The following is a 6,532-nucleotide window of genomic DNA, read 5'->3' as shown; positions in this document are numbered from 1 at the left end:
CTTTCCAACCAATGTTGGACATTTCCAGTTGTGTGACATGTCACATTGACTTGCTGAAGGATCCTATCAACCCCAGGGAAGACAATCAGCATGTATGGGTATACGTGATCTGCAAGGATGATTTATACACAAATTGATTGAGAGTGACTTCCACATAAATGAGTGGGTCCAGAGAATGCCATGAAAACATTCCCCAGACCATAATAGTGCCATCACCAGCTTGTGTTCTTCCAGGAATGGTTGCAGGGTGTTTGTTATCTGATGTTTCTCGCCTGACACACCAACATCCATCCGTTAGATGAAGCAGAAAACATGCCTTATTAGAGAAGACAACTCTTTGCCAATCAGTGGAGGTCAAATTCCAATATCTTTGCATCTTCGTTACCAGAGGTGCAATTACTGTTTGTCTGCTTAGAAGCACCATAAGCAGTAAGGTTCACTAAACTGTTGTTCTAGACACACGTCAGGTAGCCCTCTGGTTCATTTTTGGTGGTGACCTGCTCCACTGTAGAGTGCTGGTCTGCCCTTGCCCACCATCGTAACCAGTGTTCACCTCTCAGACCAATGTCACATGATGCTCTGCAGTTTCCACATCGCTTATTCAATGGTACCATTTGTTCACTCATGATACATTTTCAGCTTAGCAGCATGTGGAGAGTTCACAAACTACACAGTTTCAGAAATACTGCCATCCTTGGCCTGAACGCCAATAATCACTCCTTTTTGCAGCTCTGTGTTTTTTCAAAAAAATTTCCTCTACAAAGGTAAATAGAGAAATGTTTGAAAATAAAAAGGCATATCTAGACATGCGGTATTTTGAATAAAACACCATAAACCCAAAAAATTTCCGCAAGTGGAGAAAAACAGCAACAAACTAAACATACTGTTTGAAGTGCGTTTCATAATTTTCTATTCAATTTCCTGTTCAATATCCTGTTTCTTTTGTAAAACAGCAGGTTCTCCAGATAGTACTCTAATGATTTGAGCCACATCCCAGATTCCGTTGTTCTTGACAGCAAGAATGGCGCTGTATAACGACCAACAGCGTAGCAGGACCAGACGGACCACATTATTAGTCTTTATTAGTCTGCTAGTGTCTGACATGCAAGAGATCCTTCGTGGCACCAAAGTTTCCGTTTACAATGGAAACCAAAAAACTTATGTCAGCAGAGCCCGAGGGTACAACTACACGCCATGGTCATGATGCGGAATTAGCTAATTAGGACTGCACTGTTTAGTCGGCCTGCATGGTTAATGGCCATATGGTATTGCAGGTGCCGCATAGGCATTAACAATGCAGACTGATTAGTTAATTGGAGCCCACTGCAGCTCGCATGGCTGCAAGGTACTCAATCACCGCGTGGGCGCATCGCAACCGTGCCGTGTGGTCATCCCCTGAGTGGGAAGCCTATTTGACAATTGTGGAGCCTCAGTGTGGAACCTACTTTGTCAAAAAACAAAAACCTTAAGGATATTATTACACCCTCCACATTATATTAGTAAAACTGCGAGAATAAAAGTCAATGCCAAAGACAGCGTGTAACGGGATATGCAGTGTTATCCCAGGCTACACACATGGAGGGCATATCATTGTAATTATTTGCAAACCAGTCATGGGAAATTATATCCTAACACAAAGCAGATGTTTTTATGGAGATAAGTGGTTTTGATTATTTGATCATCTTCGTTTCCATACTTAGTTAATGGTTTTAGTGGCATTCTTTGAAATGTTTGTTAATAAGAAATTCTTACTGTGTTTGATATATTAGTATTGTGCTCCTGTACAGGTTTACCTGCTCAGATTCCAGTATGATGTATCTAAGCCAAGAAACTGGTTTGATGTGACTACAAAAATCTTCATGTTGCTTCCTGCCCCTGCAGTACTTAGAAAGCTTAGAATTTACTGGAACACTGCGTCCTGTGTCCTGTGGGTCTAGAGGTGGACTCCACTTCAAAGCTGTACTTAAAGGGGTTTTCCAAGACCTACTGATGACCTATCCTCTGTATAGGTCATCAGTATCCGATTGGTAGGAATCAGACACCTGAGACCCCCACCCATCAGCTGTTTGAGAAGTTACTGGTGCCTGCATCACTCAGCTTTGCCTAGGCCATGTCACATCACATTTATTGGTCACGTGGCCTAGACGCAGCTCAGTCCCATAGAAGCGAATGGGGCAGAGCTGCCATACCAAGCACAGCCACTATTCAATGTACGGCGCTGTGCTTGGTGAGCCGAGAGAATGTCAAGGCACTACTGCCGGTGCCCTTTTAAACAGCTGATCAGCGGGGGTCCCAGATGTCGGACCCCTACTGATCAAATAGGGGTGGTCTTCATTAGTTTATTTAGAGCCTGCTGTGGGAGTCCAGCCACGCAGTACTTGACTGCAGCATGGCTGCGTTTCCACTGCAGCAGCCCAAGGGGGGTTGCTGTGAGGAGGATGGGAGTAGTAATAGCTCTGCTAATGATAGTTGTATATACAGGTCACAGTGGCAATCTTCACACCTGGGGTCATGGAGTAACAGGAGGATGCATTTGTTCTTCCCTTGAGGCACACCCTGATGTTTAGGCTCCTGTCTGGTGGTGATAGGGGTGCCCCTGCTGTTAGTTTTTTTTCCCGCAGGGTGTGAGGCAGGAGTGGGCATGAGGTGGCCAGCAGATGATTGTGGAGTCAGTGACCAGGCCAGTTGTAGTGAATAAATAAGTCTCTCTTTAATAAAGTGTAGTAGGAAATCCAACAGGATCAAGGCACAGTTCCACATAGTTTCCAATGCAATTTCCCCCCAATAGCAATGTATGGATAGCAGCAATGATGGGGGTTGTGGTGCTCCTACTCTCTGTCTTGCAAAGTCTCTCTCCCTGCAGAACCTAAGGCTGGCAATGAGGCTCTTAATATATGCTTCTGTAATTCCCAGCTGAGGGGTTCAGAATGAAGTCACAGCTGGCCAAACTAGCTCACAGTGTGGAAGGGGGCACTCTTACAGCAGTAAGGTCTCTCTTTCTGCCACAGACTAGTGCAATACCTTGCTGACTGACTCCAATGCATGGCCTTGTACTTTCTGAACCTTCTCACTTCTTCCTTTTTAGGAGTACTTTAAGGCCTCTTTCACACGGGCGAGAATTCCGCGCGGGTGCAATGCGTGAGGTGAACGCATTGCACCCGCACTGAATCCGGTCCCATTCACTTCAATGGGGCTGTGTACATTCGCAGTGATTTTCACGCATCACTTGTGCGTTGCGTGAAAATTACAGCAAGCTCTATATTGTGCGTTTTTCACACAACGCAAGCCCCATAGAAGTGAATGGGGCTGTGTGAAAATCGCAAGCATCCCAAGAAAGTGCGGATGCGGTACGATTTTAATGCATGGTTCCTAGTAGACGATCAGGATGGGGACCCGATCTTTATTTTCCGTTATAACATGGTTATAAGGGAAAATAATAGCATTCTTAATACAGAATGCTTAGTAAAATAGTGATGGAGGGGTTAAAAAATAAAAAAACTATTAATAAACTCACCTTAACCTGTTGGGGACACAGAGCGTACAGGTACGTTATGCTGTCCCGGTACTTAAGGAGGTCCTGTGAACCCCTCCGTAATGGCGATCGCAGCAAACCGCAGGTCAATTCCGACCTGCGGTTTGCTGCGTTTCCGGGTTATTCGGGTCTCTGGTGACCCGATAACCTGGAATAGGTTCACACAAATTTTTTGGGGCGCAAGCACTTATTTTTTTGTGCGTGCGCTGACTGTGGCCTGCACTCTTAGCGTCTGGCCACTGTTAGCGCATCGCCCACCCCACCGCAATGTGATGTGACAGTGAGTTTGAATCTTTTTTTTTTTTCAAATTTTTGGCTTAGGGATAAGTAAGCGAACACCCATGCCCCCACACACACGCAAACTAAATAAAGTTTTCCACACACGCACACACACTCCCCTATGGCCAGCCAGACATTCTCGGCCAAGGAGGCATACGCCCTGCTTGCCTCCAACTCCAAGAGCCCCAATGAGGACAAGGATGATCCCACTTCCTCTTGTTATCCGTGTCCTCCTCATCATCTAGCGATGATGATGAGCCCCCAAGGGCGGAGCAAAGGTAGCAAGGGGACCGCCAGGCGGAGCAAGGGGACCGCCATGCCAGGGACCCTGTGGCCCACACTAGTACGAGCAGCTCTGGGGCTCATACTAGTTTCCGGCCCACCAGATAAGTCCACCTGGGCCCCCTACCGGTGAACTTGTCTGGTGTACCCCAGAGGATTTTGAGCCCGTGATTCCTGATTTTGTTAGCCAATCAGGAATCCAGATTCCCACAGTGGGCTTCACTGAATATGACTATTTTAGTTTTTTTTTCAGTGACCACTTTGTGAATCTGATTGTGGAGCAAACAAACTTGTTCGCCCAACAGTTCATTGCACAACACCCGGGCTCATTTTTGGCTAGGTCTGGTGGCTGGACTCCGGTCAGTGCAGCCGAGATGAGGATGTTTTGGGGCCTCGTGCTGCACATGGGCCTAGTAAAAAAAAACTGTGTCAGGCTGTACTGGAGTGGGGACGTCCTCTACCAGACCCACTTTACAGTACGGCCATGACACGCTCCTGTTTTAAGGCCATTCGGAAATGCCTGCATTATGCAGATAATGCAGCATGTCCCCCCTAAGCTGATCCTGCCTATAACCGCCTGTACAAAATCAGTCATCGATCACTTTAGGGCCAAATTTTGGAGGCCTATGTAACTGGAAGGGAGGTTGCGGTTGATGAGTCTCTCATACTGGCGGAATTGATTTTCCGCCAGTATGTTCCCTCTAAGCGGACGAGGTATGGCGTGAAGCTGTACAAACTTTGTGAGAGTACCTCAGGGTACACTTACAAGTTTTGTGTGTACGAGGGGCGAGATTCCTGTATTAAACCCCCAGAATGTCCCCCCACTCTGGGTGTTAGCGGGAAACTTGTGTGGGACCTTATGCACACACTGCTAGATAAGGGTTACCACCTGTACGTGGATAACTTTTATACTAGTATTCCCTTGTTCCAGTCCCTCGCCGCCAGATCCACGTCCGCTTGTGGGACTGTGTGGAAAAATCAACGCGGCATCCCTACCCATGCACTCCAGGTTTCCTATCCCCAGTGGTGAGACCCGTGCCATTACCAGTGGAAACCTGTTGCTGGTCAGATATAAGGACAAGAGGGATGTCATTGTACTGTCCACAATTTACGGTAACGGCATCACCCCTGTCCCTGTGCGAGGTACCGCGGCAATGGTCCTCAAGCCCAATTGTATCATCGACTACAATCAGTATATGGGAGGAGTTGATCTCTCTGATCAAGTGTGACACGTGCCCCGATCATTCGGGCCTCTGCATTGACGGTTTCTTCAGTGAGTACCACACTTCCATGGAGTACTAAAACTTATAATCCCCTTCCCCAATTTTAATTCCATTTAGCCACTGACAATCAAAAAAATTTTATATAGTTCTCCGACTTGAGACACCCCAAAAAATTTTTTTTTATAAATGATATTTTCTAAAACTAAAATAAATAAAAAAAGTAGACATATTAGGCATCGCCGCGTCCGTCAGAATCTCCTATATAAAACTACCCCATGACCTAACCTTTGAGATGAACACGGTCAAAAAAATAAAATTAAAAGTCCAAAAAAAGGTATTTTTTTGTCACCTTACATCACGAAAAGTGTAATAGAAAGCCCCCAAAATAGTGCCAATAAAAACGGTCCTCTCATCCCGCAAAAAATGAGCCCCTACCTAAGACAATCGGCTAAAAACAAAATAAAACTGACTCTTAGACTATGGAGATACTGAAATGTTATGAATATAGTTTAAAACCTAAGTAAATAAATAAAAAAGTAGACATATTAGGTATCTCCGCGTCCGTAAGAATCTGCTCTATAAAAATACTCCATTACCTAACCCCTCAGATGAACACGGTCAAAAGAATAAAATAAAAACTGTGCCAAAACAGCTATTTTTTGGCACATTTTCCATTTTAATCTTTTTTTTCCCAGTAACAAAGCAAGGGTTAACAGCCAAACAAAACTTAATCTTTATTACTGTGATTCTGCAGTTTACAGAAACACCACATATGTGGTCATAAACTGCTGTATGACCAAACGGCAGGACGCAGAAGGAAAGGAACGCCATATGGTTTCTGGCAGATTTTGATGGTTTTTTTTTTGGCACCATGTCCCATTTGAAGAACCCCTGATGCACCCCTAGAGTATAAACTCCATAAAAGTGAGCCACATCTAAGAAACTACACCCCTCAAGGTATGCAAAACTGATTTTACAAACTTTATTAACCCTTTAGGTGTTCCTCAACGGTTTATAGCAAATGGAGAAGAAATTTCAGAATTTCTATTTTTGTTAACCTTGCCTCACAAAAATGTAATATAGAGCAACCAAAAATCATATGTACCCTAAAAATAGTCCCAACAAAACTGCCACCTTATCCTGTAGTTTCCAAAATGGGGTCACTTTTATGGAGTTTCTACTCTAGGCGTGCATCAGGGGGGCTTCAAATGGGACA

Source organism: Bufo gargarizans, chromosome 2 (genome assembly GCF_014858855.1).
Source record: "Bufo gargarizans isolate SCDJY-AF-19 chromosome 2, ASM1485885v1, whole genome shotgun sequence".
Taxonomy (NCBI): domain Eukaryota; kingdom Metazoa; phylum Chordata; class Amphibia; order Anura; family Bufonidae; genus Bufo; species Bufo gargarizans.
The sequence above is the reverse complement of the archived record's forward strand: the minus strand, read 5'-3'. Positions refer to the sequence as shown.